Here is a 26160-nt window from a genome sequence, read left to right as displayed (position 1 = left end):
TCCTCTTAACCATAGGTCTGGCTGGTGTTTTAGTATTTTCAGCCAGGTTTTGGTTACTGCTGTATCAAACTCCTGAAAGGACTTTAGCTTTTCATGGACGTTCAGTCTTTGACTTGATGGGGTAAAGTTCATTGCAACCTGCCAGATGATTGTTGGTTATTGATATTTCTCTGCTTCATTCAGATTTCAGCTCCTGATACCTCTGAATTCTTCAGCTAATCCTCACATGCTATCAGTCATCCACAGTACAAGCCAACGTGTACCAGAATTTGAGCCACTGTGTGTGTGTGTGTGTGTGTGTGTGTGTGTCCTGCCCTCTTTTTGATCTCTCCTGGTTGGTTAAGGCTTTCCAGGACATCACATATACTGAAGCCAAGAGTGATAAATCCTTAATGGGAGGGATGAATCCACCTGCTTGAAAGGCCGTGACCATTCATCCTCTCCTTATGAGCCATCACTGGATCCAATAGTACAGGTAGTCCTTGACTTACGACCACAATTGAGCCCAGAATTTCTGTTGCTAAGCAAGTCATTCATTACGTACTTTTTTCTCATTTGACTACCTTTCTTGCCATAGTTGTTAGGTGAATCACTGTAGTTATTAAGTTAGTAACATGGTTGTTAAATGAATCTGATTTTTCTCTGATTCATCTATTTCTATTTCCATTCAAAATATGATCAGGAAGAGTTGGAATTTTATAAATTTCAAGGAGAAGTCTCAAGATCTTCCTTCCTTCCTCCCTCCCTCCCCCTCCCCTTCTCTCTCTCTTTTATAATCACAACTGAGAACTGTCAGTGCCGATGAGTGTTCTTGTGGTTCCTTGATTAGGCTGTTGTTTATTATTTGGTTGGTTGTCTAAGTCAGGGGTTCCCACCTTTTCTATACCCCACATCCCTAAAACACATCTGATATATTCTCATACCCCTACAAACATAAATAATTATATGCATATAAGGTGAAATGGAAGGAGAACAACTTGGATAAATTTGAGGAGTTTTTTTCTTCCCTATATCCTCCTCCAGGTCTTTGTCCTCCTCTATTTCTTATAAAGGGGAGGAAAAATATCTGCACATGCCCAGAAATCCTTTGGAAAGCACCAGAAAAGCTGTGGAACACAGTGAAGTTTGGCTGTGTGTCTTTATTTAAACCTTAGTCAAGGAAAGGCATTTCTTTGGACACCCCTGTTACTTCCCCTATTGTGAAACTTTTCCTCTCTTGAAACAGCTGCCTCAGGACAGGAAACTAGACTCAAACAATAAACTACAAGGAGGAAGGGAAAGGCACTTTTGAAAATGAAACTATTTTTTAACAGAAGGCAGGCAAAGGACAAAGTTTTAGCCACTTGTTTACAAATTCAGAAATACTGTAATTTAACTTTCAGCTTTTTTTTTTGAATGAACAGTAAGCATGATATTGTAAATGCTTAAATATGGGAAGGTTGGATTTTGCAGTACGTATTTGTATAATAGACTCTTCTGTGAAAGAGCCAATGCTTTGCAAAAGTATATAGCCTTTAGAAAAGTATGTGGGGAAGTCCTGCAAACGAAACCCTCTAGTGCTGGCAGGCAGCATAAGGGAATGAGATAGTACCCGTCTCCCAATCAACTGCTGAGTTATGAAGCTTTGGCTATGTTGACCCCAAGACTATTGGGACTTGGAGACTCTGTATGATATAGAGACAAAAGCTCCACAATTGTTAACAATAAGGGTAGTGTAGACGACATGATAGTGTAGACGACATGATAAGACCAACTTTCAGTGGCTACACATCTATTGTCTCAATCTCCACAGCAAGGCATACTCCAGGTATTTGTAACTCTTTAGCTGACTCCAGGTTAGGGGCTGGATCCAGACGATAGTTACCACCTCTCTTCGGGAGGGGACCTTCCTGTCCCTCCTAAAGGCGGCGGTGGTGAGACCCCTCCTGAAGAAGCCATCTTTGGATCCAGCCATTCTAAGTAACTATCGTCCAGTCTCCAACCTCCTCTTCGTTGGGAAGGTTGTTGAGAAAGTGGTGGCCTCTCAGCTCCAGCGGTCCTTGGATGAAACCGATTATCTAGATTCCTTTCAGTCTGGATTCAGGCCTGGCTACAGCACAGAAACTGCTTTGGTCGCGCTGATCGATGATCTGTGGAGAGCCAGGGACGGGGGTCATGCCTCCGTCCTAGTGCTCGACCTCTCAGCGGCCTTCGATACCATCGACCATGGTATCCTTCTGCGGCGGTTGCGGGAGGTGGGAGTGGGAGGCACCGTTCTTTGGTGGTTCTCCTCCTACCTCTCGGACAGGTCACAGTTGGTGTTGGTTGGAGGGCAGAGGTCGACCCCTAGGCCCCTTAAGCATGGGGTGCCGCAGGGTTCGGTCCTGTACCCCCTCCTGTTTAACATCTACATGAAGCAACTGGGTGAGATCATTCGGCAGCACGGGATAAAATACCACCAATATGCGGATGATACACAGCTGTATCTGTCTGCCCCGTGCCAACTCAGTGAAGCGGTTGACGTGATGTGTCAGTGCCTGGAGGCTGTTAGGGTCTGGATGGGTGTGAACAAGCTTGCACTCAATTCCGACAAGACCGAGTGGCTTGTGTTTTTCCCTCCCAATAATTGGCCTTGTATTCCAACTCTCAGGCTGGGGGGTGAAATTATACGCCCCTCAGACAGGGTTCGCAATTTGGGAGTCCTCCTGGATCCACAGCTGACTTTAGAACACCATTTGTCAGCTGTGACCAGGGGGACATTTGCCCAGGTCCACCTGGTGCACCAATTGCATCCCTACCTGAACCGGGAGGCACTCAGAACAGTCACTCACACCCTTGTGACCTCAAGACTGGACTACTGTAACGTGCTCTACATGGGGAGCCCTTGAAGAGCATTCGGAGACTTCAGCTTGTCCAGAATGCAGCCGCATGAGCAATTGTGGGTGCACCTCGGTGCACCCACGTCACACCTATCCTCCGCGAGCTGCACTGGCTGCCTATTGGAATCCAGACGCGCTTCAAGGTGCTAGTCATTACTTTTAAAGCCCTACATGGTATCGGACCTGGGTACTTGAGAGACCGCCTTCTGCCAATTACTTCCCTATGACCAATTAGATCCTACAGATTAGGCCTCCTCCGGATTCCATCAACTAGCCAGTGTCGGCTGTCGACCCCCCGGGGGAGGGCCTTCTCTGTGGCTGCTCTGGCCCTCTGGAACGATCTCCTCGTGGAGATTCGGACCCTCACCACCCTTCAGGCTTTCCGCAAAGCCGTCAACACCTGGCTGTTCCGGCAGGCCTGGGGCTGATGAGTTCCCAGCCCCACTCGAATTGTTGCGGCTGTTGATGAATTTTTAAATCTGTTTTTTTTATTTTGTTTGTCTTGTTTGTTTGCTTTGTATTGTCCCCCTTCCCTATTTTGGTTTGTTAGCCGCCCTGAGTCCCCTTGGGAATAGGGCGGCATACAAGTTTAATAAACAATTAAACAGTTAAACAGATCAGTCTCAGGCAAGGAGGTTACAGTTGCCAGCTAAATATGCTGATTACATACATTTTTGGGAAGTAAAAAGCATCAATTTTTCTCCCAACAGAGGCTGTGATTATACTAATGATTCGAAAACGGGGGCTAAAATTCCAGTCATATCCTATATTGGTGTGGAAAAATCAAAGGGATCTGATTCCCTGGGCGGAGGAAAAAACACCTAGACTGCTATTTCAAGAGAAGAAATAGGGGATTTCTTTAGTTCTGAGAGCATAGCATAGAAATCATTATGCTCTTCTCTCAGAAATAAAGGTAGAGTAAGAGATTTGTGCCAAGATTTTTATAGGGAAAGAATACAAATGAGGGGTTTCTGTTGGTGTGGAGGAGAAATGTATGTGTGTATGTATTATTTTGGTGGTCATGCAGTTTCAGAGATAGTTTGGTTTTAATAATCTAAAATGTTTGTTTACATATGTATATTTTTCTATATATGACTGGGCACAGGATAATGAGTGTTAAGTTTTGTCTATCTATGGAACTGAGTCCTCTGGGATTTTCTTTGTTAGTCTATTTTCCATTTGATTCTGTTGCTTGAAGTGGTGTACCACCATCTCTTAATGATTAATATTCTGAGAATATATTCTGGGAGAGGCAGCTACTAATCACAAACATGTTCAGTTCCTATAAGAATATAATCCATTCTTGCTTTTCAAGAAATGATTGTAATTTTTTGGATTGGACTAGATCCTAAATTTTTTGGATTGGACTAAAATCCATGGACTAGACTAATCCAGAAGCAGGCACCATTTTGGGGTCAGTTGCAAAGAACTATGACTGCTTCAAAGTGGCAGCTGCTTCCAGGAGAGAGCCCATTGCCTCCATGTGTAGGAAGGCCATGTGGAGATGTGGCTACTTCCAGAAAGAGACCTGAAGAAATAAATGACTGATTGATGACAGGGGGTAACTAATTCCCTGTGGAATCGGAATCCAAAGAGTGGATTCCAACAGATTGGGAAGCAGGTTCAGGTCCTGTGGGGAGCCAGTGGGGCAGAAAAGAAGGTCCATGACCTGTAAGAACCTGAGGGATATGAAGCAGAACATGGGAAGCCTCAGAGTGGAGGAGGCTTTAAAGGCCTAGGAACCCAAACTTCACCTTTTCAAACTTCCTCTTTCAACATCCATTTTACAGAAGCCTCTGGGGTTTTTTCCCCATACTGCATTCACTTCACTTCACCTGGTCTGCACAGAAGTGTAAAGCAGGAAGCTACTAAACGTTTCAACTCCAGCAAGAAATTAACATGGAATGCGGTTAGAATAGTACCTAGAAGCTTGTTGCAAGAAGAGCCATTGCTGGAAAAGTAAGGCAATGTGATATTTAGCTTGGGTTGTGAGGTGGGCAAGTGTCTAGATGGAAATTCCAGAGTTAAACAGTGTAGGATAAGTCAGGCAAAGAGCAGCTGAACAGCATTTCTTGTACACATGCTATTTTAATGATGATAAGAAATTTGAAACCAATCTTTGTATTGCTTCTTTGAATTTTCTTTATTCTGAAGTCTAAATACAGAATCCAGTCTTGCTCAGGAATCTTCTAGCTCTTCTTTTTTTGCTGTTACTAAATTCAGCAGAGGAAGTTCCTTTCCTCCAGGTAAGAAATAAAGTGACAAATTTCCACTTTCCTTGACTCTGTGTGATTGATCAGTTTTTTCACCGGGTAAACAAACCACATAATGGCTCATGGCCATCAGCCTTAATAGGCTCTGGATAGACCACATGTGAGCTGGGGAGGTTCTGCAGTATGGACCTGAGTCTGTGCTAGGTCTCCAAGGGCCCCTGTGACACCATGCTCCTCTTAACGTCCTGAATGGTTGCTTAATGGCTGCATTGGGGAGAGCAGAAATGGGAGTAATTAAGCAAGGCAATTACAACCTAAGAGGTGGGATTCAGCTCAGTCGGACTGGTTCAGGCGAACCAGTAGCTCCGATGATCAGCTGGGGGCGAACCGGTTCTCTCTGACAATCAGGTGGGCCCGCCCACTTGCTCCTGCACTTTATTTACCTATATCCTCTCAGTGGATTTGTGTGGCAGAGCAGATTGCTGTGCCTCAGCTCTGTTACTCCCCAGAAGTAACGTGGAAGGTAAGTATTGTTAAAACTGCATGTGCACAGAGTGCACACACGCAAAACAAATGATCATCGAGGCAGGATCCCACCACTGAACCTAACCTTCATGGCTTGGAGCTGTAATGATCAGACTCCATTACAATGTGTCTCCTTCCTTCCTTTCTTGGAATAATCAAGAGATATTTCCATAAAAGAAACTTCCCAGAGAAATTGACTTGTAGCCACCTTTGATAACTGATCTGGCTTGCCTTCTGCATTTTCAGTTCCATTTCAGAATAGACTGTTTTTACTTCTGACTGTTGAAAGAAATATCCTCCTGGGTTTGGCTCCAAGTGGGGAAAAAGACACTGGAGACATGGAGGCTGCTTGGAAAGATGGTTTTAATGGTGGACATGACCACATGGCTTGAGTTCTGAACAGAAAAGGTGATCACATGCTTCAATGTTGGTGGAGAAAAAGAGAAGGGAGGACTGAGATGCTGAGTCCCTGGCTTTATGGCCTCTCTGACCTTTGATCTGAGTCCCTGGTTTTATGCCCTCTCTGACCTTTGAGCTTGTATTCTGATTGGTTGTCAGACTCCCATGGGGCCATGCAGGGGCAACTCTCTAGGCTGTTTTGAATCCCAAGTTTGGTTGAATTCTCAGATGCCATATGGTGAGTTTCTGTGAAAAGCTGATACTACCTTTATTATGAAAAGTGGACCAGCTCAGGCTTTAATGGCTCATTGACAAAGGGGGTGGGGGCAGGAAGCTGCAGGGAGCTACTCTGTCTTTTTAAAACGTGTTTCTTCCTTTTCACATCCAGGGAAATATTCTGCCTTTTCAATATTTCCAAGGATATTTCATTTTTCTGGGAGAGGGATGGGTTTTAACTTCCTACAATCCTTCCTTTTTTTTTCAAAACATGTGAGTGGAACACACTCATTAAGTACACAGATCCTGGAGACTTAATTTTTTTTCCTGATGGAAAGTCATTGAGAGAGACAGCAGAAGGATCCCTTCAGTGGCTCCCAGAGAGCTTTCATCCATGAAGGTCAAGCAGCCAGGGCACAATTTCTGGAAAGAAATTTACAGTATCCAATTTTCCATGCCAATTAATATCAGATATCACTTTCTGTGAGCTTCCAGACAGGTTTCAAGCAAGCAGAAGTCTCAAAGTTTTTCACAGCCATGCTTTTTCTTTAAGTTACAGGCTGCCTATTTCCAAGGGATGGTTCTTGAACTTGCCCTAGCTCTTATTTTAGTGAGGCCAAATTGAGTGCAATCCAGGGTATTTAGTATTTTTTAAATTACACACAATGAGCCCGGCAAACCTACTCATGAGACCACCAGTGCAACATATCCTGCTTTACTGGGCAATGGGGCAGCATCATTTTTGAGTCAGTCAGGGCTTGGGTTTTGAATATCCTTTCTGCTACTCTTTAAGTGGGGGAATTGCCTGAGGGGAATGAACCCTCCCCCATGGGATTAACAGGGAGATATCACTGCTTAGGCTTTTGTTCTCTCCCTCTCTCTCTCTCTCTCTCTCTCTCTCTCTCTCTCTCTCTCTCCCTCCCTCCCTCCCTCCCTCCCTCCCTCTCCCTCTCTCCCTCCCCCCCTCTTTCATCTATCCCAGGCTTGACTAAGTTTTTTTTCCTCATGTCAGGTTTTATCAGGATGCAATCACCAGCAGCCAATTCAAGAGTTATGGTTTCAGCTAGCAGTCCTTTGTTTCTGAGGTAAAAAAAGAGGAGAGGCCAAGTATACAGTTCTTTACAGACATCATGTTGTGGAATTTCTCCCATTCTGTCCAAGTGTGGAAATCCAAACATTGTTTCAGAAGGCAGACGATGTAAATTTCATGGAACATGACATTCCCACTGCCTCTATGAGTGAAACACTTTTGCAATGATGAGTAAATTTCCAAGAGGGACAACAACTTGTGTTGCAAACAAACAAACAAACAAAATATCATAGGGTATAGCACATTGACTCATAAGCATTTAAAAATGCACTCAGGCATAAAAGAGGGAGAGAACAGCTTCAAAAAATTGCAATAAAAAGAGGTACTTTGAGTCAACACTCCAAAATATCAGATTCCATTCAGATGGAAGCAAATTCTCATTAAGTATGTTAAAACATTTACAAATGTAAGCAAAATATCTCAAAATTATAGGTTTAATTAAGCATTTTAAACCACAAAAATTTCCAGAAGAAAAAATCAAAATTGTATTCAGAGCAGACAAGGAACTGCATAACTTTTATATGCAGATGAAAAGATCACAACAGTGAAAGGTAAAGGTGCAGGAACAGGTCACCCATTTACTCCAAATTTCTCAGAAGAGAGAGAGAAAAAAAGTGGTTAAAGTGAGCAGGAAAACCCGCAGCCGCCTTTAATGACCCAGAAGGAAGGAGGGAAAGAAGGAGGGGGATACACAGAGGCATTCACAGGTATCACTGGGGGCATTTCATACACACACTCATGGTAAAAATGAGCAGACACTCACTCTACCTGCCTTTCCTGCTTCCCTCCAAAGAATGACCCAGAAGGAGACCGCGGGGGGGGGGGGATTCATGCAGGCAATCACAGGTCTCTGGATCCCTTCACTTATCGCTCCCTGGGGTATTGGGGACACATACAGGGCGGGGCATAACCTTTTCCTAGGGGGTCACAGCAACACTTGTAATAACAACACAAATAATTCATACACCATTCGAAAGCCCATCAAAAACTGAGTTTATTGACACGATTTAATAGTCAGTATGACCACCATTAGCCCTTCGAACAGCATTCAAACGAGGTGGATAAGAACACAACAAATCTTCAAACAGTTCCGTTCGATTTTCCAGATTTTTCAACACAGTTTCCAAATTCATTCTCAAAGTTTCAACCGAAACAAATTTAACATTTAATAGCTCATTCAATTCAGTTTTTTATGGGCTTTAAAATGAGGTGTCGCGGAAGTTGTAAACTGCTGTCGATCTTGCTGTGACCCCCTAGGAAAAGGTTATGCCCCGCCCTGGAAAATCTGGAAAATCGAACGGAACTGTTTGAAGATTTGTTGTGTTCTTATCCACCTCGTTTGAATGCTGTTCGAAGGGCTAATGGTGGTCATACTGACTATTAAATCGTGTCAATAAACTCAGTTTTTGATGGGCTTTCGAATGGTGTATGAATTATTTGTGTTGTTATTACAAGTGTTGCTGTGACCCCCTAGGAAAAGGTTATGCCCCGCCCTGTACATTCATACTGCAATCAGATCTTGGCTTACTCATGCCAACCAATCATTATAAGTATTTCAGGGAGCTTTTTTCACAAGCCACCAAGCTTCATTTTCTTTTATTAGAGGATCTTACCCTCCCTTCAGATTTGGAAATGGTAACATACATACATACAAACACATACCATTAAACAACCTTGCAATTTACTGTTTCTTTTTATGAATGGGAATCAAAGTACATTCACACCAACTTTTACCATCAACATACTCACATTTGCACTGCAATCAGACTGCTTGTGTAAATTAATTTCACCTACAAAATCCCATTTCATTCTTTCTTCATGCAAAGCAATTATTACAATTATTTCAGAGAGCTGTACATAAACCAATGAGCTCCATTTTCTATTATTAAAGGATCTCAAGAGAGGGATGAGTTTTAACTTCCTACATGACAAAAGTATAATATATCATTATAGCAGCAAACAGTTACAATTCCATATGTACTTATCTAATGTAAATATATCTATGTATATCAAAAATAAAAATTGATGCAATTGCTGCCATTACAGCTTTCACGAATGTTTGATGAGGGGATTGATGTAGAACATATAAGTTGAGCAAAGTCTGATCTAGTAAACGCAATATTTCTCCCACGGAACTGAAGGAAAGCATTTTGTAGGTTTGTGTGACCAACTGAGCTTCATCTCAGGAGAACAGTTTTGTCTTCCCTGCAGCCTCCTCTAACTAGTTGGCCTTCTCCATCTCTTGCAAAGAGGAGAAAATCAATCTGCATATGCCAAGAAACTCTTGTCCAATATTGCAAACTCCATGAGGCTGATGAAGCACCAGGAAAGCAAAGCATCAGGTATGTATCTTCACTTAAACTTTTGTGGAGGAAAGGCATCTTCAACCCATTTACAGTATATGATATTGCCAATTTAGTAAAACTGCAGTAAAACTTTAATCTCTTGAAGCAGCTGCCTCAAAACACGGCAACGGAAACCATAATTGACACAATAAGTACCAGGAGGAAGGGAGGAGCACTTTTGAAAACAAAACTGCTTTAAATAGAAGACATGCGAAGGACATTTTATCTACCATACATGTTTAAAAATTTAGGACCGATTTAGGTTTCAGACTCCAGTTTTCACCATAGAATGGTAAGCCTAGCATCCTAAATGCTTAAATATGGGAGGGGTTGATTTTATGGTATGGTTTTGTGTCATAGACTCTTCTGGGGAGGAGCCAATGCTTTGCAAAAGAATGCAGTCTTTAGGAAAGACTTTGCAATGTAATTTTTGTAGGGAGGAAACATCTATAGGAAGGAAAGAGGCCTTTAAGCTAAGCTTGAAGTGGGACTGGCAATGAAGGGTCTCTGATCACCACTGTTAGAATTATATTTTCTGGATGCAGCCTAAAATTTTATTTGTCTGTATTGTGTGTGTGTGTGTGTTTGTGTAATTGTGCGTGCGTTGTATATATATGATGATGTTCAGAATTAAATAATAATAATATTGAGATGATATCAACATTTTTCTTTCTAAGACTTAATGGATAGCCAATTAGAAATGATAATTGATTTTTATATGGTGACTACAGTGAGACTATTATATGCACAAAGATAGAAAAATGCAAAAATGTTCACAGTGGAAGGGTGAGTTGTGAAGATGGCAAAATTTGCAGAAATGGCTACATTGTGTTGTTTGATTAGGGAAGGAACAGCAATTACTTTTTTATTTAATATATATTTTATTATTTTTTAAGTTGTATATTTATATTGTGCGTGAACAGAATTGGTTCTGGGTATCATTCATATTAATCCAATTCACAACAACAATATTAGTAATCTCTATCACATTTCTCAAATTTAAGTAATCCTTATGTTGTTCAAACATACATTCAAAAATGCCTAACTCCTCATCTTTATCTCTATCTTCATCTCTATCTTTCTTGTTCTATCTAAACATTTCTCTATTATATATGAACAAATATAGCTGATTTTTCAGTTGATTTGTCAGTCCCCTTTTTTGCTCTAATCCTTGGTTTATTTGTTGATATAGCCAATCCTTCTGTTCTTTCTGCTCATTTTGCTTGTCCTTTATTTGGTTTTCCTCTTCATCAAGCTGTTGTTTTATATTGATTTTTCTGATCCATATTTTTCCCCTGTTTGTATTCTATTTGCTAACTTAAATGGTCGCTTTCTTCCAATTTTTCTGTTGTTTCCACCAATCCATGTACATTTTGGTCTTCATTTCTCATTCTTTGCGAAATATGGTCCACTTTCTGACCCATAACATCAATTAAGTTCAAAATATTTTGAAACATCAAGACCAGCTGATTAAAACGTTCTATTGTTTCCAGTGCTGTTCCTTCAATTCCAGTCATAATGACAATTAATGTAGGGTAAACAATTACGCCTCAATCAAATCTAACATCCAGGGAGTCCAGGATCCTGGGAATATGCTTTGATAAATAAGACTCTCCTCTCCAATTCCTACACTGCCTTTTTTCCAGCAGATATTTATTTCACTCAATCTCCATATTTTCAGAGCAAAATCAATTTTCCAGAGGGATCAATCCCAGTAATTACTCAGTACTCTGTTAATCCAAATTATTTTTCAAGTTCTTTGGGTCTACTCTGATTTTTTTAGTCTTTTATTCCAGCTTGCCTGGATCTCTGTACATTTCCAGGAGTCTAGGAGTCATTTTTCCTTCCATCAGTTGATGGCGCTCTCAACTTAATTTTCAACATAAATCTCTATAAAACTGGTATTTTCCACTGCTAGCAAAATCCGTTTGGGGTCTCTTCTTTAGGTTTTTTTTTTTCTTATCCTTGAAGTAACTTTAAAGAAAAAAGAATAATCTCACCCAGCAACACAATCTCTGTTCACAGATCTCTATGCTCCTGCTCTGTCTTGGGTATTCTGTCTGGTTCCTGCATCATGGCAGCCATTTTGGCTGCCACTGCTCCTTGTCTTCAGATGAGGGGGCTTTCCAAGTCAGGGAGGAGAGATGGGGCTCTCCTCGACTTGCAAGGTGGTCCCCTTTTACTTCAATACACACCCCCTTCAGGGGACTATGACTCGGATTTGAGCCTTCAGACAGGAAGAGCTCAGAATGGGATTGTGGTAGTTGTTTTCCTTACCTCCAACACCACAGGAAGTTCAGCCGGAAGCTGAACAGCAATTACTTTTGATTGAAAATCCGTTATGGACGTTTTGCTGAAAATGGATAAAAATGAACTGATGATTTCTGGATTAACTGATTTTTTTTTAAAAAAGACTGTATATAAATACAGTGGAATTATGTCATGCAATTTTGAGGAGGAAAACAGTATTAAGTATGCTTATCACTATTGTAAGGCCGTTTGGACTTTGCTTCTGTCAGAAGAATAATTTGGGATTCCATTTCAAACTAGCGTTACACAACATTAAATAAAAATGAAATCCAGACAGCTGTGAGGAAAGGAGAAATATTTATTCCCAAAAGCAAAGAGTTTTGCTTTGGTGACAGAGAAATTGCAGAGAAATTGGGTACAGAGACATTGTTTTATAGGGGAACTTGTCCTGGGTGTGGAAGTATGTATGTGCTGATTCTAGGGTGAGACTTGAGGGGCGTGGCTGTATAATATTTATTCTTTTGAACATGCAGTTTCATTGGGAGACTATTTTAATTAACTTTATTTGTGCTTACAGACATTCTCCTTTGATATGGATTAGATCTGAGTATAAGGTGACCAGATTTTCACATTGGTAAAGAGGGACACCTTTGAGGGGGGGGGGGAGCTGGCTGCGGTGGTTACTGCCAGCCCGCGGCCTCGCTAGGGACGTCTGGTCACCTTAATTATACACATCCTCTCTCTCTCTATCCATCCATCCATCTGTCTGTCTATCTGCCTGCCTATCTGTCTATCTAGTTATGGTATCCCTCTCCCTCTTTCCCCCTCTCTTTCTCTATCCATCTATCTGCCTGCCTATCTGTCTATCTAGTTATGGTCTCTCTCTCTCTCTCTCCCTCTTCCTCCCTCATCTCATTATCATCTATCTCAGTGTTTCTCCACCTTGAAGACTTGAAAGTATGTGGACTTCAACTCCCAGAATTCTGGGAGTTGAAGTCCACATACTTTCAAGTCTCCAAGGTGGAGAAACACTGATCTATCTAATTAATATAATTATTTCTCCCTCTCTTTTTCACTCTCTCTCCAGCGCACACATACAAATACATAGGGCAGCCAACCTCACACACAGGTAACTCCGGGCGGCTTACAACATTATGATGCATGTCTCCCCATAGGAGAGGAGATGGGGAAGCCAGGGGCCCGGAGATCACCCGGGGGATGCCGAGGATGCCCCAACTCAGCCCCTCTTCCCGCTCCAATCATGTGCCGCTATTTCCTCCGAGCGCGGCGCTTTACTCACTCCTCGGAGCATTCGCAACTTCGCTCCTTCCAATTTCTCGGCCCAGGAGGCTTGCCAGGCTCCACCTACCCCGGGCCCCCATTGGTCCAGCGGGCTGAAGAACGCGAGAGGGGTACGGTTGGGAGGGGAAAGCGCTTGGCGCGAAGGACTTTCTTCCAACCAGTGGAACCCCCTGGCGCAATCGGGCTGCGATCGACGGCCGTCCCTGCTGCAATCCGCGCAGCCCGCCGCATCAGCCGGAATCTAATTCAAGAGATCTTAATCTTGACAGCGTTGTTGGGGTCTGCGGGTGAAGAAATTACTTTAATCAGTGGGGTAAAGTTCTTTCTTTCGCTCGCCCGAGCTCTGATGAGGGGGAAAGAGAGGACTTTTCCTTCGCCCACATCAGAGCTGGGGGGGGGGGGAGAAAGGACTTTACCCCATTGATTAAAGTAATTTCTTCACCCGCAGACCCCAACAACGCTGTCAAGATTAAGATCTCTTGAATTAGATTCCGGCTGATGCGGCGGGCGGCGTGGATTGCAGCAGGGACGCCTGCCGATCGCAGCCCGATTGCGCCAGGGGCTGCACTGGTGGGGATGGGCGGAGGGGATGGGACTTGGAGTTCTACAATCTTGGCGAGTGGGGAGTCCCATTCCCCCGTCCGTCCCAGCCATGCAGCCCCTGGCACAATCGGGCTGCAATCGGTGACCGTCCCTGCTGCAATCCGCGCCGTCCCTGCCAGCGCAGCCCCTGGCGCAATCAGGCTGCAATCGATTTCCCTTCCTAGGGAAAATGACCCCGTTGGGTCATTTTTCATCCTCCGGAGCCTTCAGGAAAGCCTCCTGAAGGTCCCTGAAGGCTCCAGAGGGCTTAAACTGGCCTTACGAGCAAACCAGAAGTCCATTCCCAAACTTCCGGTTTGCCCATAGGGCCATTTTTTTGTGCTCCGGAGGCTTCAGGGAAGCTGCTGGAGCCTCCGGAGGGCCTCTGGAGGGGGCGGGGGGGGCTGTTTTCAACCTCCCCAGGCTCCTATAAAGCCTCGGGAGCCTGGGGAAGGCAAAAAATGGCTTTAAAAAGGCTGAACTCAGCTGACCAGTGCGCGCATGCATGCTGGCCAGCTGACAGGGCAACACCTCGCGTGCTCTGACAAATGGCTCCACGTGCCATCTATGGCACGTGTGCCATAGGTTTGTCATCCCAGGTATATAGCATGTGTACAGTATATGTGTGTTATGCATGTGTTTGCGTAGATATATACTCTCTTGAGAGCAGGCAACATAATTTCATTTTTAATGTGGGCCAGTGTGCTCACAGTAAAAAAAAATGACAATAACAGTTTTCTTATCTTATCTTATGAGAGAACACCCTCTTACATTTCTTTGACTTCCGTTTTGACAATCTAAAAGGGGCAGTTTTCAGAGTTTTTGTACCTTCCAAATAGTGCAGCTCCAATTTGGGATGTTATTCAAGGTGGAATCTGCCTGCTCATTACATGCATGCTAAGAAGAAAGCTAAATGTTCACATCATTGGGTAGAAGAGGGGAACCCTGAGGGGAAGAGTTTTTGGTTACAGCTTGTCATTCCAGATAATGAAGAGTGCCATCTATTTTAGAACTATTACTTGCCTGGAATGTATGGAGTAGGTGACATACATAAAGTTGTATAAAACAAATGATAAACAACATGCTATGCTATGGGTAACATAATACCTTTATGAATAAGCAACATGTTTTAATTTGAAAATAGGGAAAGTGTTTCCTTAAATCTTCATTTTCTATAAAATATTAGTTTAATTCTCTAATTTTAATTTTATATCAAATATAATCCATATAACTGGCATGAACAACACCATGAGGGAAGATCTTTACAAAGCATTGAATGACCTTGAGAAGCAATATAACAGTTTTAAATGGTGGCTAATATGTATTAACCATAATGGAAAGCCAAACATTCCTACAGCGTCATTGGAGAAAGCTAATCAACAAGAAATTGTAGATCTCCTAAGTCAACATTATGGAGAAGATGCTGTAAAGGTGCGTATTTATGTCCTTCAAAAAAGCAATATATATGAAATTGCTAAAAAAAATATATCTTGAGGAAACGCTACAGATAGGTAATTCAACATGTTATAGAAAAGTTATCTCCATGTGAGATCAACTGGAAATGAAAATTGGAAACTACTTCCCACTGAAATACTTTTCAACTGATTTGTTGTTGTTGACTAAGATTGATAGTAGCTCTCCATGTTTTCAGAGTGGGGCTTTCCTGCTAGTCTGAAATTCCTAGTCTTCAGTCTAGATTAGAATGAAACCTGTTGTAGCCCAGCAGGAGCCGTTGGAGCTGCCAATGGACTCCGATAGCGAGGACCCCTTTGAGTCTGCTATGGAAGATGTGGAGGACCCTGGGCAGGGTTCAAACTCAGAGCAGGGACCAGAGAGGCTGGTTGGCCGCCAGGAGGTGCCTGAGGCATGGAGCAGTGGGGGAAGATCAAAGGGAGTTTGTCCCTGACGCCAGGCAACGTAGGGCAGAGAAACGGAGGCAGCGGTTACGGAGACAGACTCATAAGAGATAATCAAGTCCAGGTGGCTGTGGCTTGGCCCCTCCCAAGAGGGGACTAAGAAGAGACTTTGGGAGGAGTCCTTTTGCAGGACACAACCATTCGTACTAATCTGGAGAACTCCTTGTCTGGTCTGCCTTGTGTTCCCATGTCTGTTGGAGTCTGGGTTGCTGCCAAAGTCTTGCCAGTGAGTCGTGTCTGGGCTTTCAGCAAACATGATTATAATTGCTGTGAATAAAGAGTGGCAAACAGCTAATCCTGTGTCTGTGTTCATTACCGGATGGAGGGGGGCTAGAACAGAAACCTAAGGGAAGCACCTGCTTTATCATTCAATTTGGCAAATTCCCATCACTGTCAAAGAAAAATGTTGAGCCAACTTAAACCAAACAGCTTAGTTCATTGATCTAAATTTAAAGGAGATCCTTAAAAAAATATTTAGTTATTGATCAAATAATTAAAACCACCCTTCTCCCTCACACTGGAATTCTGGGTGGTGTAGAAGTAAAAAATATCAATTAAACAGTGTATAAAATTTACAATTTAAGAAGGCATATGTGGATTAAAAATTAATATAAAAAATAATTAAAAGATGGGGGAAGAGGGCTTTCTGGGTGGTAACCAATCAGATGGTTGATGTTCTCTACACTCCAAGCAAGGCTGCAGAGCCATGTTATTATAACGTGAAAGGATAGGAAAGTGAGTGCCTGCCTCACCTCTGGAGTAGAATGTTTCAAAGAATGGGGGGAGAGACAGAGAAGGCTCTGTTTTTAGTTGACAGTGTCCACAACATACTTCTCTGCCTGACTGGGTGGGACATGCTAAATTGATGGGATCAAGACAGCTCTGTAGTAATCTGGCCCCGTTCCACGTAAAGTTTTAAAGGTTATAACCTTGAACTGGATTCAGAAGCAGCCTGGGCATCTCCATAGGATTTGTATCCTGCTTAGAATCCAACTGGGGTCGAATCCAAGAGATTTTATCCTCCAGTTACAAGGAAAATTCATTTGCACAGTCCTGCAAATAGGCTTCCAGAGGAGAGTCTTGGGAAGCCTAAACAGAGCCCTTGGGCAGCATTCTGCGAATGCAGTAAGAGAGGAGAAGTACTGGCACTTTGACACACTTATTGCCATGAGGTAGGTCTTAACAGCAGCACTAGCTTGGGTTCATTTGAATTCATTCTTCATTTTCCTCCAGTGGTGCTTTTCAGCTCCCTCAACTCCTCGGTGAATTACAGGGAGCAACAGGAGCAATGGGCCAAAAGAGACCGCACAGATGCAATCCTGTCTGAGGCACTGGCCCTCTCCCTATTCCAAACAGCAACCAGGACATCTGGAAGAGCATGTAAAGATAAAAAGTTATTTTCCCCAGCTCCCTTTGAAGACCAATTGGCTCCATTAGTCACTGGGGTAGAAGACTAGTCAAATGGGTACAACCTTTCTGCAAAGCGGGGAGGGTAAAGAAAGAGAACCACAAAATCACCAAGGTGTGATATCACCATGATTTTGTTCATATTTTTATCTAGCACGCTTCCTGACATGATACAGTATTACAATATCTTACAGGTGGTGATGCTATTGCTGCTACTAGGGAAGAGAGCAGGCTTGTAGTGCTGGATGGAACCAGAGAACAAAGAACTTCTATCTTGCAGCAGCCCCGAGTGGAAAAAAATTGAGAGCTGATCTTGGGGAAGGACAGCCCCAAATATCTAAAAACCCCTGAGTACATTTTTACATCCCCATTTTTACAGTGGGGATGCCAAATTAGGGAGCCAAAAAGCATCCCAGAACCAGTCGCAATCCCAAGAAGAAATCCCATTTGTGCCTTGTTGCAATCTGTGGGGCTGCTTTAGTTTGCTTGATATTCTGTTGGATATCTCATCAGACTGGTCTCTGTAAAAACATACACATTCTTGAAGGAATGCACAATCCGCACGCACACCCTTGAACATCCCTGTCCAAAGATCTAGGGAGCTGCAATTTTATCAAAATACTTAGACTAGAAAAGAAAAGGCTAAAAAGATTGAATGGCTGACATGGTATCATTGAAACCCAGTTCACATATAGGTGAAGAGTTCACTCGGCTTCTAAAACTCCAATGTCTGAAAGAGACATATTCATAATTGGGAAACCCAAAAGAACCATTATCCAAAATGGGAGCTTTGCTGGTCTGAAGATAGCTTGCAAAATTATTCAAGTTTAAGATATACTTGGGAAGCAAATTGTGGAGGATTGTAATATGATACACCCCATCAATTCCACAAAGACCTCACCTTGGGCAGGCGAGGATTTGTACCCCTACCGTTGGCATATAAAAAACAAACCAAGATTGAAAAGTAGAGATAAAGATGATGAAAGGTGGGGACTTTAAGCAGATGCCAGCAGGATGAAAAATGCTGCCAAGCAGATATTGCAGTTTTGAAGAAACCTGAAGGAAACAATTACCTAAATCCTTTCCAGTCATGGTTCAGGTTAAGAACTAGCACTGGGATGATGTTGATTGCATTTATGAATGACCCCTGATGGGAGCTGGACATGAGTAGCACATCTGTCCCAGTGGTGAAATTCAAAATGTATCCCTACCAGTTCTGTGGATGTGGCATGGTGGTCATGTGACTGGGTGGCCATGGCTTGGTGATCATGTGACCAGGTGAGCGTGGCTTGGTTATGTGACTGGGTGGGTGTGGCTTGGTGCAACAAGCAGGAACCTCACAGAGAGCTCAAAAACAATCACACAAAAGTTACACAACTGATTCACACACAATGCAAAAGCACCTGGACTTCACACAAAATGGCCCCTGCAACAAGCAGGGAACCTCAAAGAGTCACAGAGAGCTCAAAAACAAACGATTACACTTTGCACAAAAATAATACAAAAGTTACACAATTGACTCACACACAATCTCACACACGATCAGCTGTGACAATCAGTTGTGCCACACAATCGTGGGAACCTTTTTAAAAACTTAAAAAACATTTTAAACTACATGTTTGGGCAAATAGATAGTAAAAATGATTTTAAAATGTTTTTTTAAAAAGGTTCCAATAATCACGCAGCACTGCTGATTATCACAGATCATCAGAACCTTTTAAAAACTTTTAAAAGCATGTTTTTATTACCTATTTGCCTGAACCGGTAGTAAATCTGCCGGTTTTTATCTGCAGTCTTTGGGGGGGAAACTGTTGTTATTCTTTTAGTGCTTTCCTGACACTGTCCTACTTCGTGACCCGACAAACGCGCAAACGTCAAAAGTGTGCCGACAAAACCGCGGCGCTAAAACCGCGATGTCAAAAGCGCGCCGACAACAGCGCGCCAACAAAAGCGCGCCAACAAAAGCGCGCCGACAGAAGCGCGCCGACAGAAGCGCGATTTAAGTTAAGGTAAGGGTTAGGGTTAGGTTTAGGGTTAGGTTTAGGGTTAGGTTTAGGGTTAGGTTTAGGGTTAGGTTTAGGGTTAGGTTTAGGGTTAGGTTTAGGGTTAGGTTTAGGGTTAGGTTTAGGGTTAGGTTTAGGGTTAGGTTTAGGGTTAGGTTTAGGGTTAGGTTTAGGGTTTGGTTTAGGGTTAGGGTTACAGCGCGCTTCTGTCGGCGCGCTGTTGTCAGCGTGCTTCAGCGCTCATTCGTCGGCGCGGTTTTGTCGGCGCGGTTTTGTCACCATGGTTTAGTCAGGCGCGCTTTTGTCGTTCGCGCATTTGTGGTGGAACCGTCCTACTTTTGGGGAGGAATGTTTGCGTCCGAAGTTATCTACACATTAATAATGATCAAATACTAATAATATTTGCTTATCCATTTTAGTGAACTTTCCTTATATAATTGGTGTTTTCTTTTATACTTTTAGATTTCTAACTTCTGTTTCTGTTAGTTAGCCATTGATAAAACAAATCCCATGTTAAAAAGTATTTGAAGCCTTCTCCTTGATTTTAATTGTTAATTTATTCATTTCTGCACATTCTATTTTTTTATTCATTTTCATATCTTTATTTTTTCAGTTGCACAAACACAATTCCAGCAGTTGTTAACATGTGCAAAATTAAATATGTATTTCCTTTAAAATATCCAACAATATACAGTATTTCTGGTTTTAAATCCATATGTTGCTTCACCATTGTTTCTAACCATGACACCGCTAACTTTATAATAGCTACTTGACTTGAGTATAAGCTGACCTAAATACTGAACCTAATTCATATATTCCCGTTTTTTTGAAGTGAGGAATAAATTTCAGAAAAAGAATTCAATATTGCTCTATGAATGGACCTATGAAATTCATTAATTCTTCTTGATCTTAGATGAAAAATTATATCTTTCTTGTTTGTTGGACCTCAATCACATTCTGAAAAGACTGTGTTTATTTCTTTTGCAGCAGTGACCTTTAACAAGATGAAAAGGCAACAGAATTTGACCACTTTCTTCAGCAAGAAACCAAGATTGGAACAATCAGATACAAAGAATTGGCCTTGGATGATCCCCCTCTACTGAGAACTTAAGTATGATGTAAGGTCAATGGAAGTCAATTTGTGACTGAAACTGTGAAAAATTGTAGCTGAAACAATCAGGTAGAGCATTCCAGACTTTGACAACTCTATTACAGAAATCGTATTTTTACAGTCAAGTTTAGAATGATTTACATTGAGTTTAAAGAGGTTGTTAGCGTGCATATTATTGCAATTAAAATAAAAAAGTCATTTACAGGTAAAGCATTACTGCAGATAATTTTGTATGCAATACCTAGGTCTGACCACAGGCTACACAGTTCTAAGTTATTCAAACTGAGAATTTCGAGCCTAGTAGTATAGGGAATTCTATTGTGTACAGAAGAGTGCAAGACTTTTCTCGTGAAATACTTCTGAACCCGCTCAATTGTACTGATGTCAGATATATGGTGGGGATTCCAAACATTTGAACATAATTATAATCATAATCCACATAATGAGACTCATAATCCAGCTAGCAAAACAATGTTTCCAGAAAATAATTTAAATTAAATGCGCAAAATTAAATTATAATTCTTAATGCTTTTTTTAGCAATGCTGTTACAGTGAACTTTGGAGCATAGATCATCAGAGATAAGTACACCTAGATCCTTGACTAAGTGAGGGTCATCAGGTAGTTCAATGCCACCTAGCTTATATTTGACATTCTGATTACATTTGCCAATGTGTAAGAGCATTTATTGATCAAAATTTGAAGTTGCCAAATAGATGACCATTCAGACACATAGTCGAGATCACTTTGCAAAACAATAGAATTATCTGTAGTATTGAATAATTTCATGTCATCAGCAAAAAGGACGCAATTGCTTTTAAGATCATCACATAAATCATTGATATAGAGCAAGAAAAGTGTGGGACGTAAGACACTTCCTTGCGAACACCACTGTTAACTGAGGCAGGATTAGACAGCAAGTTCCCTATTTTGACTTTCTGCAATCTATTAAACAGGAAAGCAGCAATCCACTTGTACAAAGGACCAGAAATGTCGTAAGAGTTTAATTTCAACAGCAGTTTATCATGACTACTGTATCAAAAGCCTTACAAAAATCTATGTAAATTGCATCTACAGCTTTGCCTTGATGAAGACACGTAGTCCAGATGATTTTACAGTGCAAAAGTTGTAGATTACAGGATGACCTTTTTCCTAAAGCCAAACTGTTTGTTGGATAGTAAGTTGTCTCTAAGTGGTGAATGATGAATTGGTTTATAATTGATTCCATAACTTTGCATGCAGCACAACACAAATATAATATTCAACTGAACTAGGGTCATCCTTTTATAAATTGGTATAACTATAGCTAATGACCATAGATCAGGCAGAGAACTTGTTACATTAAATTACATGAAAGGATGCATTGAAAATTGCCAATTACAAAAACCATGTTCATATAAGAAATTTCAGATCTTGAAAAGAGAATACAAGGTTTCTTGGGGAATACAAAACTGCTGTAGAAAGGATTAGTTTGAAGAGGATTGAAATGATCAGTCCAAGAGAACAACACTTTCATTTTCTGATGCTTTGTAACGGATCAATTACTTCTGAATCTGAATAAATTATTTTCATACAATACTTTATCATCAGTGACCCACCTATTTGCTGAAGGAGCCTCTGCCTCAATGCCTCCCCTGCCTATCACCATTCTGATAATCTCAAATTTAACTCCTGGCTAAAAATGGAAACATCTGAAGCTAACTTGATTCTAACAGAACATTTAAAATCAAATCCAGAGTGATGGTCCCCTGTATGAGATTTCCTATTTATGTACAAACAAATGCAGACATACAAAAACAGGAAGAGCAATGAGACTTACCTTACTCCTTATCCTGTTGATCTACAAACCAAAGAAGTTTTTGTGTTGTCTGGGTACCCAAACAATTTCTCCCTATGTAAAATATTGCTCTTCAAATGTAGTGGCTCCGTCTGTATTTGTTTGTTTGTTTGCTTGTTTGTTTGTTTGTTTGTGAAACACATACAGGATAGCAGGTATAAGTATGAACATGGACATGAACAAAGAAAATAAATACAAGTAAATGGGGACAATAGGACAGGGACAGTAGGCACTCTGGTGTGCTTATTCACGCCCCCTTTATGGACCTCTTAGGAATAGAGTGAGGTCCACAGTAGACAGTTTAAGGTTGAAACTGTGAGGGTTTGATCATAAGATTTCTAGTTCTTTTTTCCCAGTCCTCATAATCATAAACATGCCTATAAGAATATCTACATACCTGTTCCCCTGTGTGCACATACAGATTTACAGGAACATGTAAAAAAATAATGTGGGTTTATTTGTAGTTATCCTCCCCTTGAGGATGTGCAGGGGAAAATAATTTTCCTGCCATGAATATGATAGGTGAAAAACAATCACCCAGAGGTGAGGTCTTGTCCTCTGATAAGGAGGATGGGAAGAAAGTAGAGTTTCTTAGCCGGGACGATAATCTTGGCTTGGATTATTCCAATAGTAGTGGAGCCAAAGAGTTCAGTTCCAGTAAATCCCCAGCATGCCTTGCTTGCACCCCATAACAATTCTTAGTATAGAAGTATGTGGAAGATCTGAGAGATTTGGTAAGAAAGAAACCTGCAGAAGAACCAAAGCTGAGAAGGAAACTGCCACAGCTGCATATTGGGTGAGAGCTCAGTGGGGTTGATTATTGACCTCACTCCTTGAGAGCAAATGCTGAGAACAAGGCATGACTTGGTGGGTGTGGCAAGGGAAGGATACTGCAAAATCCTGATTCCCTCCCACTCCTGGGGGAAGGATATTGCAAAATCTCCATTCCAACCCCACTCTGGGGCCAGCTAGAGATGGCATTTGCCGGTTCTTCGAACTACTCAAAAATTCCACTACTGGTTCTCCAGAACCTGTCAGAACTTGCTGAATTTCACACTTGCATGCATCTTAGTACCTTGCTGGCTGACAGTCATCAGTGCTGGCACAAAAAAGATTGTTCTCAGCCTCAAAAATAAAATAAAAGGAATGTAAGAGGATGTAAAGTCTACAAACCCCAATGACTGAAATGAGGATTATTGCTGGTAATCCTCCCAGATGCAAATGCCTGGTTAATTATTTCAGAGAAGATTGATGGGGTAGACCTCCTGTTTCCCTGATTCAATGCAATTAATTTCTAAGGTTTCAGCAAAAAGATTTTCCTGAGAACTGGATCAAATGGAGCATAATCATTGGAGTTCTTAAAAAAACTGGGAAAAGGAGGCAGTTATGCCATATCAGAAGAGTTATCCTTCTCCAAGTCCAAGGAATCCTCCCATTGAAATGGTTCTTACCACAAAATATCTAGACCATTAGAAATATTCTCCCCTTTCCCCTGGGAAATGAAACCCAGAACTTGAAGGCTGAATCATCCATCTATCTATCTATCTATCTATCTATCTATCTATCTATCTATCTATCTATCTATCTATCTATCTATCTATCTATCTAGAGAGACACAGAGACAGAGACAGAGACAGAGACAGAAAGGAATCCCTCTGAAAGGATAAAGAAACTTCTTTTTGTCTCTATCGGCTTTTTTGCCTGTGCTGTCCCAACAGTATATAGCTAATATAGGAATTAAGAGCTGTCTCCTTTAAGAAACTAACTCATGGGAAATGTAACTACCATCCCATAATATGTGACCATATCTCTGCTCCCTGATTGGGCAGTGTGGTACTCTGCCGGGGAAATTGATTTATTACTAGGCACTCACTGAACCGCTATTGGCGCTAGCAGAAGCAGCTTTGCACCAGTGGCATGGGTTAGAGGAATTAATGTCTTTTTACACTACGTGATGGGACAGATCATGGAAAGTCAGAAGAATCTTAACACTGAACTGTAAGTTTTGCTATTAAGGATGCCTGATAATAAACGTGATCTGAAAGATATTCCTAAGCGTGGAGTTAACTGGCTGCCCGAGCAGAATCTCATTGCCCGGGGCAGAACATTGCCAAAAGCAGGCGTTTACTTCTGTATTTTAGAAAACACCCCATAGCAAAGAATGGATTTGCTGAATGATTGGCACATTCACTTAACCACTGCCACGATATAAGGTAATAGAAATGGGTCCAGTCATGTAGTGGACCCATTTTTACTCTCTTTTATGGGGCAGCAATTAAGTGAAACTGGCAGTCATTAAGAGAAACCGTTGTTGACTTGTCTATGGAGATTCTCAGTTATCCAACTCATGGTTGTCCCAAAAGTGCTTTTTTGAAGAGGCAACAGGACTTTCTTGTTTTTCTTGGAAGACATTTAACTTCTCATCTAAGAAGCTTCTTTAGCTGTAACTGGGTAGTGGGGAATGGAAGGCTTCATACTCCTTGCAGACACAGCTGTCACCAAACAATGACACCATTGCCCAAAACTATCTTTACTGGTAGCAACTCCTTGTTAAAGATGTCATACTTTCTTTCTGGGGATGTTAATGCTCTGGAGTAAAAGGCACACTCTATTAGTCGTCCACCCATCTGTTTGCAACATCTGTTTGAATGATCAATTGCTTTGAAAGGTTAGGATGGTAAAGAAGGGGCTGGGACGTTTTAACTCTTCAAATGCTGATTGTTCCCTTTCTGTCCATGTAAACGTAGCTTTCTTTTTCAGCAGCTGCTTAACTCTATGCATGAAATTAGGAATGAACTTCCTGTAAAATTATGCAAAGCCCAAGAAGTGTTGAACATCTTTCATATTGGGTGAGGGGGGGAATGTTCCAGGATAGAACCAGCCTTCACGTTAGTAGATCCATCTGAAGACCATTAGTTGAAACCCTGTAGTCCAAGTACTCTGCTTGCTGGAGGTCAAGGATGCACTGTTCAAGCTTGGGAAAAATTTATTCTCCCAAAGCCTTTGCAACACCTCTTTGACATGCTGCCCATGAGCCTCTGCTTCCTCAGAGTAAATCAAGATGTCATCCAAATAAATTACTGAAGGAAATTCTGTGGTTCGGATTCCCATAAAAAACTCACATTGAGCAACAAATGTTCTCATCTTTTCTGCTTCTCCTCCAATCTTGTCTGGCAATCCCCATGAAAACATAACAAGACTAATTGTACTATTGGAGGCAGTGGAGCCAGCAGCAGCTGGGCATTTTAAGCTTATTGTTGGACTAAGTAGAGCACTGTTACTTACCGTATATACTCGAGTATAGGCCGGCCCAAATATAAGCCGAGGCACCTAATTTTACCACAAAAAACTGGAAAAGTTATTGACTCGAGTATAAGCCTAGGGTGGGAAATGCAGCAGCTACCGGTAAATTTCAAAAATAAAAATAGATTTTTTTTACCGGTGTATTCAATGAAATACTTCACTCACCTCATGATGCTGATGTCCCGCTGTGATGATGATGTCCCGTGCAGCCGCGGGAGCGATGTCCCGCCTCCTATGACACACGGCACAGTGATTCCTATCATTGGATCACTGTACCAGAGGAGGTGGGACATCGCTATGTGGCTGCTTGCCATAACAAGGAGGAGGTGGGACATCGTTGCAGAGCGGCAGGAGGGGGAGGAAGGGGAATCGTAAGACAGCCCTGCATTACATTAGAACGTGAGGAGGGGGGATGGTGCAGTGCGCGCTGCGCGGCAAACTGACACAGAGGGAGGGGAAACTCACAGGGGCGCCGGGCCATTCACGAGCGTCACCCAGCGGCATGGCCCCGCCCCTTTTTCTCCTCCATTTCGGGCAAATTTTTCACTGACTCGAGTATAAGCCGAGGTGGCTTTTTTCAGCCCAAAAAGTGGGCTGAAAAACTTGGCTTATACTTGAGTATATACGGTATAAGCTCTGCTTCCATCTCCAGCTGTGTTGGAATAAGGTTTCCACCGTCTCTTGAAGAGACATAGCAGCTGCCTACAATATGCCCATAGCCATGTTCAAACATGCCTCCTTCCAGGGGTGGGTTTCAAAAATTTTAGCAAGGGGTTCTCTGCCTGGTTGCTGGGTGAATGTGGCC

The 26160-nt window shown here is 42.0% G+C and overlaps 1 protein-coding gene across 2 annotated transcripts in view; it reads left to right on the top strand.

Annotated features, from left to right (window-relative positions):
- Positions 1–9427: 9427 nt before the first annotated feature.
- Positions 9428–26160, top strand: part of LOC106543641 (NACHT, LRR and PYD domains-containing protein 12-like) — a 59950-nt gene continuing 43217 nt past the window's right edge. For both annotated transcript variants that reach the window (XM_087715685.1, XM_087715673.1), the window contains exons 1-2: positions 9428–9643; positions 20094–20286. The gene's annotated coding sequence lies outside the window, so the exon portion shown is untranslated. The remainder of the gene's footprint in view (positions 9644–20093; positions 20287–26160) is intronic.

This window comes from Thamnophis sirtalis, unplaced genomic scaffold (genome assembly GCF_051295495.1).
Source record: "Thamnophis sirtalis isolate CommonGarterSnake01/CBP01778 unplaced genomic scaffold, rThaSir2_p1.2 scaffold_1, whole genome shotgun sequence".
Lineage (NCBI taxonomy): Eukaryota > Metazoa > Chordata > Lepidosauria > Squamata > Natricidae > Thamnophis > Thamnophis sirtalis.
Note: the sequence above shows the minus strand (reverse complement) of the source record. Positions and strands in the feature narration are given on the sequence as shown.